The 8,768-nt window shown below is 38.2% G+C and overlaps 1 long non-coding RNA gene across 1 annotated transcript; it reads right to left on the minus strand.

Annotated features, from left to right (window-relative positions):
- Positions 1-653: 653 nt before the first annotated feature.
- LOC114230544 (uncharacterized) lies at positions 654-8,326 on the minus strand. Its single transcript, XR_003616455.2, has 5 exons — positions 8,262-8,326; positions 3,325-3,387; positions 2,821-3,010; positions 1,712-1,796; positions 654-1,140 (listed from the first exon to the last, which is right to left on the minus strand). It is a non-coding gene; the product is annotated as an uncharacterized LOC114230544 (long non-coding RNA).
- Positions 8,327-8,768: the final 442 nt, after the last annotated feature.

Genomic DNA, 8,768 nt, shown 5'->3' on the forward strand with positions numbered 1-8,768 from the left:
GCAGTCAAGCCCATCTGTTTTCTTTTCTACATTAACTTATTTGTTGCAGCAAAGCCCCAGACAGTCCTCAGAGAGATGCAGTTATAGAAAGGAAAACTGATTATGAGAGAAAGACTTTAGGGTCATTGAGATTTATTCCCCCCTGTATGCAAAGTCTGCATAATGTGTGCAAGAGCCTGAGATCACCTTGGCATAAAGCATGGCTCGCTTTTGAGCTGCTAATCGTGCAGACTGCACATGAGGGGAATAGTAAGCGAGGGATTCCCACCACAGAAGGTTTAACATTCAGGAGATTAAGATATTGCGATGGAAATGAGGCTGGCTGTGCAGCATTTTAACTGAGCATTACTCTGGAGCTTGTCTCCTACCATTCAGACTAAAAAATTATTGATTTGGATCCAAATGGGGAGAAGGATTTAACATTTGCCTTGTTTGCTGTGAAAGTCAAGATTAATGTATACCAGCAACCTGAACCTGAATTAGATTCTGTGTGTGTGTGTGTGTGTGTGTGTGTGTGTGTGGCATAAAGAGACAGTTATTAATTAGTAGATGTAGAAATCTGAAGGTGGAAGGCAAATAATGATTGAAAGCCTTATAGATAATTTTCACTGACTCTCCACATTTACATTTTTTTTAAGTTTATTTGTGGGGTCAAGGGGACAGACAGGGTTCTTCATTTCTGTTTCCCAGATAAGGCTCTATCTGAGAGGTAGAGTAGCAAATCAGATGTTATGTGAACCTGTTTCCCAGCTCACGCATTGTGGGCAGTGTTGTTTCTCCCCGACTCCTGTCTCCACGAGGGCTTCTAGACACAGTGGTGACACTGATGGATGGTCCCCACCTGGCCCTGTATTGAAGCTCCACGTTGTACACAGAATGGGTGAGGTAGTTGATGCCTCAGTCAGGGCGGACAGCTAACAGGTCAATAGACTCAACCCGAAATTGCTGTCACAGCAGCTTGTTCTAGCGTTTGGCTTTGATGTACAGCTACAGTGCTTAGTAATTCAGCAAATGCGGTGCTGCAGGACTGCTCCATTAGGTGTAGCTGTAACCAGAAATCAGGTGACCGGGAGCCCAGTTCCAGCTGGAGCTCTGTGACCTTGGGAAGATTGCTCAGTGCTTCTGAGGCTGTTTCTTTATCTGCCAGAGCAGTGGGGTGGGTGTTAGACTCTCCCAACCCATTTTTGACTAGGACAAAGCATGTGACAAACTTTGAGAATGAAAAGAAAAAGGATTAATACAGCAAAGTTAGGGAGGTCAGAATTCCCTTGGGGGCAGTTCTCCTTCTAGGTTGGGAACTAATATTCTTCTGAAACAGGTATCATATATTTTGTCACATTGAACACCATTTTTTAGATGAGTTGACTGAGGCTCGGAGAAGATACGTAACCTGCTCAAAGTTGCTCGGTTGGTACTCGACAGAGCAAGACTGGAATAAGTGTGATTTCAAAGCTATCTAAGGTATGTCACCCCTAGCTCATTGCTCAGCCCAGCATGTCCCTCTACATTACCAGCCCACCCTTGTTCCCTTGCTGCTGTTTCTTAACTGATATGACTGCAGGCAAATGAATCCCTTTGAGTCTGGTTGCTCATCTGCAAAAGCAGGATTACTACCACTCACTTTGTAGGCTTGTGTGAGGGTTAAATGCGTTAATCTGTGAAGAGTGCCTGCTCAGGTGTGGGTACAGAGAAGGTGCCTCATCTCTCCTACCTCTGGTCATCAGCCTCACGCACGTGGTCCACTCTACTGTGCTCCTGAAGTCGACATGTGCCTCAGGCTTCCCATCTCTCTTCAGCTAAAAGAATGAGAAAATGTCACTGCACATTATCTTTCTTTTTTTACTGACATTAGAAAGATTTTAAAAAACACTCTTAGATATTTTCTAAGCTAGGCACCTACACAAGTTCTCTGGGGGAAGAGTACTCGGCAGTCGAGGGAAGGAGTGTGCCTTGAGCTTTAGCTCAGTGAAATCTCAGGGCAGAGATCAATGGTCATTTTATGTGTATTTTCTTAATAGGAGAGAATAACTGATATTCTCTCCTAGTGCTCATGATTCATCCCATTTAATATTATCAATAAGTGACTGTTGGTAAAATCTGAGAATAACATTATTTCACTTTAAGATGGTGATTTGTATCCACACATTTTACTCCCCTTCTTTCCACCCAAATTCCATTTGGAACAGCCAAAGAAAGATTGGATAACATCTATAGCAGAGCTAGAAAACAGAAAACGATGCCATCATCAGGCCAGAAACTTTAAGACATTTCTATAAGATATGGTATATATAAAACTAGATTTAGGGTCTTAACTATATTGTCATGAGACAATCTTATTTTATGAATTTTTTATTAAAAATCTTTGTTATGGTTTGAGTTGTAGCCCCCAAAATGGTAAGTTAAGTCCTAACCGCCAGCACCAATTAGGGGACCCTAATCCAATGCTTGGTGCCCTTATGAGAGAGGGATATTTGGACACATGTACACCATGGAAGGGCATGTAACAATAGAGGCAGAGATTGGAGGGGTGTAGCTGAAAGCCAAAGGACAGCAAGGATTGCCAGTCACCACCAGAAGTTAGAGAGAGGCCAGGAAGGATTCTTTCCTAAAGCTTGCTGAGGGAGCGAGGCCTTAATTTTGGACTTCCAGCATTTAGAACTGTGAAAAAATAAATTTATATTGTTTTAAGTCATCCTGTTTGTGGCAATTTGTTATGACAGCCCTAGGAAACTAATACAAGCATGAATGAAAACCTTAAAAAGTGGATTTGGGGAAGTGCTGACCCAGATGCAATTCAACACATGTGAAGGAAAGACTCACCTGGAAAATAAGGGGGTGGATGGCCTCAGCAGACTCCCAGATAATCTCCAAGCTCAGAGCAACAGGGCCTTAAGTAAATGTGGGACACACCTAAACCCTACCAATGACCTTGGGAAGTTGGCTCTTGCCTCCACCATTGCCATGACTGCCATACCAAGTAAAATGGAGACATCATTGCAGCAGCTTTGTACTGTTAGAGAGAGAGAGGCTGGCTTGGGGAATGGCAATAAATATAGAAAAGCATCCACTAAGCACAGTAGGCTAAGCAAATAACTTTTCTTGTATATGCTCTTTCCAAACTTCTGTGTATAAACTAAACTATCAATTTTATAAAAATAAAGCTACTAACATATAAAATTTTCCCTTTTTTCTTTGTCTGAAACTAAATAGTTTAGTTTCTGATAAGAGATCCATAGTTTCTGATAAGCCATCTTTCAAATCTTCAAATAGAAAAATAAATGTAGACATTTATTCATTAAATTCAAATTTTTGTTGAGCACTTACTATGTGACACCCATTATGTTAGGATGACAGCTTCATTTGGAGTTTTACATCATGTGCAAAGACCTGAAGGCAAGATAAAAGAGGACACAGGACAATCAAGGAGCTATAGGGATGGGTAAGTAGGGAACATAACTGGGCCTGAGAAATTATTCAATAATTATTCAAATTATTCAAACAAGGGAAGCCAATCAGAGCAATCAAAGTAAATGGCCCCTCTGAAATGCATATATTCCAAGAAATCATAAGAAGAAAAGACTTAGGTGAATCACCATTTCCTTTTACTATTTCAATAAAAGATTAAAGAAGACACTGTATTTATGAAAACAAAGCACTCTAGGACTAGAAAATATTGCCATAATATCAGAAATATTATCCTTAAATTAAAATTTAGGCAGGATAGAGAAAATTATATCCTGAAGTAAATTGAATTGGTGAATTAGATGAATGAGGTTGAGAAATTCTAGGAGTAGAATGCAGAGGAAAGTACATAAGCTTAACCATATTCATGAAAAGGAAAGATGTATGGAGCAAAAAAAAATCCAACAGATCCAATATAGGTGTAATAGAAATATCAAAAGGACACAGCAGCTAAAGAAATAGTAACAATAAAGGAATAATAGAAAAAAATATCCTAAATTTAAACATCTGAGTCTTTAGACTGAAAGGATCTACTAGCAATCAGGTGAAATTCGTGTACAGACTCCTGCACTGAGATAGAACCTAATGCAGGTTCCTTCCTGCACTCAGGCAAAAAAACAACAAACAAAGCAAAACAGATTATCAGGAAAGGGGAAAAATAAGAGCATCAGCATACCACTATTCTACCATACTAATTGCTGGAATACATGAATAACAGAATTTTGAGGGAAAAGATTGTTACCCAATAATTTCTTATTCAATTTATGTGTGAAGGAAATAGAAAAATCTCTTCTCAGATGGTCAAAAACACATAAAGTGTTCCTCTTTCTGAGAAAAACTTCTTGAAGAAGTCCTATAGCAATTCAAGAAAAAAGTCAAAGTAAATAATTCAAACTGGAGAAAGTCAGAGCATCACAGAACTTTTCGAATGAAGTGAAACCAGTAAAATTTAGTATCTATGTAAATAATTGCTGAATGGAATAAAGAATTGGAATAAAGAACTTCAACTACATTTATCAGTATCAAATGTAGCAGAAATGTTAAAAATGATAATCTGGACATAAAATGATAGCTTATTCAGATCTAAACTTGAGTATCGAGGATGCGGAAGAAAATAAATAGGGGCTCTATAAGGATATGAATTTTGTCTGATCTGTTTACTATTTTATCCCCAGGCTTAGAATTGTGCCTGGCACAAAGTAAGTACTTAATAAATGATTGAAAAATCTGCTAAATCTCTACGATCAATTAGAATTTAAAACTCCCATGAATCAATAGTAAGAAGACTACCTGATAAAAAGATGTAATAAAAACTATTTTTAGGCAATTTGAAGAAAATAAAAGCCAAATGGCAAAAAATGAAAGAAAAGGTGCTTAATCTACTTAGTAATCAAACAAATACAAATTTCTGATTGCCTAAGATTAGTGTGTCTGACCATATGAAGTATCGGTGACTATTCAGGGAAACAGGAACTCTCTTAATCTGTTGGTGGGACTTTAAATTAGTACTAATACTTTGGAGAATTTGGAAATATAAAGCAAAGTTGAAGCGGTGCATACCCTATGATTCAGCAATTCTATTTCTAGACGCATGCCCTAAAGAAACTTTTGCAAATGTGCCCCTCATGATCTCCTCCAAGGATGGTCATTAGGTTTTTTGAATAGTGAAAAATTGCAGTCAACCCAACTGTCCATCAAAAGGGGGATTAATGAACTGTGATTACTTCATATAACTGAATAATATACATTAGTTAAAATTAATGAAGTACATTTGTGTTTTAAGTAAATATAAAAAACATAGAAGAACAAATCCCAGTATGTATAGCACACTAACCTTCATGTACATTTAACAAGCACTCAGAGCCACACACATGTTACTACAAATTGTGTCTGTCCACATAGCAAATAACAGTAAGAAACAAGAACTAAATGGAAACATGCCGCATTCATGATAGTGATCACCTCTTGGGAGGAGGGAAGGAGAGTTTTGAGATTGCGAATTGGAATAAAGAACTTCAACTTTATAATGTTTCACTTCTTTTAATCAAAAAATTTGAAGCAAAGTAACAGAATGTTAACATTTGTTAATTCTAAATTGTGGATACATGGGTGTTTGTTATATTATTCTTGTGCTTTTCTTATTTTTAAAACCTTTCACACTCCTCCAAAAGTGTTATAAATATCTAACCTATGTCCTTACAACAATGATTCCATTAGAAAATTGGTGAGTTTCTAGGGGGAAGAGATGGATTCGTGTAACTTCTGAAACTGTATTTAAAATACAAAACTTCATGTGTGTGCTGTGTATGTGCATTATTATTTTTTAAGAAGGTACAACTCTATCCTTTACAAAAGCATTTGGGGGAGATTAAGTAAGCACAATACTTGAGTGGTGCTACTGGCATTTAGCACCTGAGGCCAGGGATGTTAAATATTCCTCAATTTGCACATCTACCCCATGCACAGAAATAATTGGCCAGCCCTGAATGCCAATTACATCCATTTGGAAAATATTGAATTAGGAATTGTATTCTGCTAAGGGTAACAGAAAATCATACTACTAATAGTTTAAGAGCAAAATAGTTTTCATTTCCTTATGTAACAGGAAACCCGGAGGTTGCTGTTATAGGTTCTGTGGCTCAAGGGCATTAGGGCTCAGTTCACTGTGTTTCTATTTGTCTTTTCCTCATAGCCCATAGAGGCTGCTGGAGCTCAGCTATCAAACCCAGTGCCCAGACAAGAAGAAAGAAGGGCTGGAGAAGGAAAGGGCAATACCTATATTTGGAAAGCAAAATTTTTTTCAGAAATCCTCAGGAGACTTCTATTTACATCTCATTGTACTACATGACCTTGCTTGCTGCAAGAGAGTTTAGTTTTTTGGCTTTGCAGCCTTTATACTAGCGGATGGCAAGGAAAGGGAGTTTAGAATGGGTGTTAAGTAAGTCAACCCACAGTATTTGCTGGAAAGGTGAATAGGTTAAATTTTCATATGAAATAAAAAGAGTGGATATAGCAACTTTCACTCAAGAAATCAGAAGGAGAAAAGACTTAAGTGAATCACCATTTCCTTTTACTATTTCAATAAAGAAACTACCTTAAATATTTACAACAGAAGGAATTTAATGCAGGAAATTGGTTTCACAGGAGAAAGAAGAATAGAGAAGCTAAGCAGGGGACAGTAAGGCAGTGCAGAGATTAGCAACCTCAGGAAGCCACTGTCCACTCAATGTTAGAAGGAGAGGACAGAATGACTGGGGTCACTTGGCAGATGCTAGAACCAGGACAGGCCCGTTCATCAGGAGCTGGAGCCAGAGGGGAGCTACAGCTATTCAGAAAACACAGGAGAGGAAGGGAGAAGGGAATGACCTGCTTATCCCCTTCAGTTGGCCAGACCCAGCAGGAAGCCAGCTGACTGGCTGTAGGAGCACCACTGTGATGCAGAGCTGATGGACAAGGAATAAATCAGAGGGGAAACAGGTCCAGGACCAAACCATAAAGGAAGGTCTGGACAATAAAAGTAAATCAGGGGTGAAAAATTTATATTTTAAAATTTATATCAGATGATGTGGAATTCAAGGCAGGCCATTAAATGAGATAAATAAGAAATTTTTTCTTATGCTAACAGGTGCCATCTATAACGAAGGTGGAGAAATTGTGCTAAATAGCATGGCATCAAACATATATATAGCATGGCATCAATATATATATATATATATATATATATACACACATATATATATATATATGTGTATATATATATATATATATATATATATATATATACACACACACACACACACACACACACACACACACTAGAAATACAAGGAGAAATCTATAGGAACTGTAACCATAGAAGAGACTTTAATACCTATGATAGATCAAGCAGACAAAAGTAAATAAGGACATTCCATAAGAGTTTTCATATTGACATATGGCAGCAGCCAAACCTGAAATCAGAGATATTCACAGCTTTAAGTGCTTTTATGAATATACACAAAAAATGAAGAGAAATGGATTCAATTATGGCTTCAACTCAAGAGGACATAAAAAAACAAACACAACTTTAGGAAAGCAGGAGAAAGGAATCAATAAAAACACAAACAGAAATCAATACATTTAAAGAAAAGTGGAATTTATTAATTGACCAAGAGCCTATTTCAAAAAGATCAATAAACGAGACAAACTCTTGGAAAAACCTTATCACAGAAAAGTGAGAAAAGACTGAAATACACAGTCTTAAGAATAAGATATCTAACATAACCACAGATATAGAGGTTAAACACATTGTAGATCCATATTATATACGACTGAATCCATTTGAAAATCTCAACAATAAGGTGATTTTATAGAGAAATTTAAAAATTGCAAAATTGGAAGAGGCCTTGGTATGGCTCACGTGGCCCTGCAGCTCTACTCTGTCATGGGACCAGTGTTTTCCTGTATGATGACATCTCTCAGGATGGGATGCAAATTGGATTTGCTGAACTGTCTCTCCTCTTGAGCTATACGCTTTCTGAGGGTAAGGACTACATCTTATTTGGTTTCTCATCTCCAGTATGTAGCTAAAGCATACACTGCAGATGCGCAGGGAATGATTGTTGAAAATTTTCTTCTTTCTTTCCTCCCTTCCTTTCTTTCTCCCTCTGCTCATTCCTTCTTCAGATACCTCATAGAAAAATCAAGATGATCCATTTAGCTTAAAGGGAGCCCTACTTATGCCATTCTTTAAGTCCCACCAGTGCTTTATTCTCCATAGATCCTGTGCCCTGTGAAGGAGGTGAGTGCAGGCAGGCTACCGTGTGGGGTCCACAGAGGGTTCCTCTGCAAACAGCACTGCTTATCAGGAGCTGCCTGGAGCTGGTGACTCAGAGAATGGCCTAGCAGGCTCTGGCTGTTGCTAGGAAACCACATTCCCTTGTGGAACCCAGAACAACACTTGCAGGTTGTCCCTGATAACTTAGAGGAAACGAAGAGCTGTCAAAAAAAGGTAGAGGGAAAAACAAAAAGCTAAAATAAAGAAAGCAATTTTCCTTGCCCAGCACTAAATGACATGTATCTATAGGGATTAGAGATAAAAATACTCAAAAAAGAGGTTGGCATCATTAACAAAAACCACTTTTGCTCTTGCTTTTGATGTTGTGAAAAAATGTGCTTTGAGAACATGTCCAAAAAGATGTCTTTTCTGTAGACGGCCTCAAATTTTTCTGGAACGTCAGCCATGGAAGGGTCTAGGGAAGTAATGCAGGGCTCTCCCTCAGGATTCCTGTTTACACTTGATTCCTTTCCAGTTGCCTGGTCAGCCA

This window comes from Eptesicus fuscus, chromosome 5 (genome assembly GCF_027574615.1).
Source record: "Eptesicus fuscus isolate TK198812 chromosome 5, DD_ASM_mEF_20220401, whole genome shotgun sequence".
NCBI lineage: Eukaryota > Metazoa > Chordata > Mammalia > Chiroptera > Vespertilionidae > Eptesicus > Eptesicus fuscus.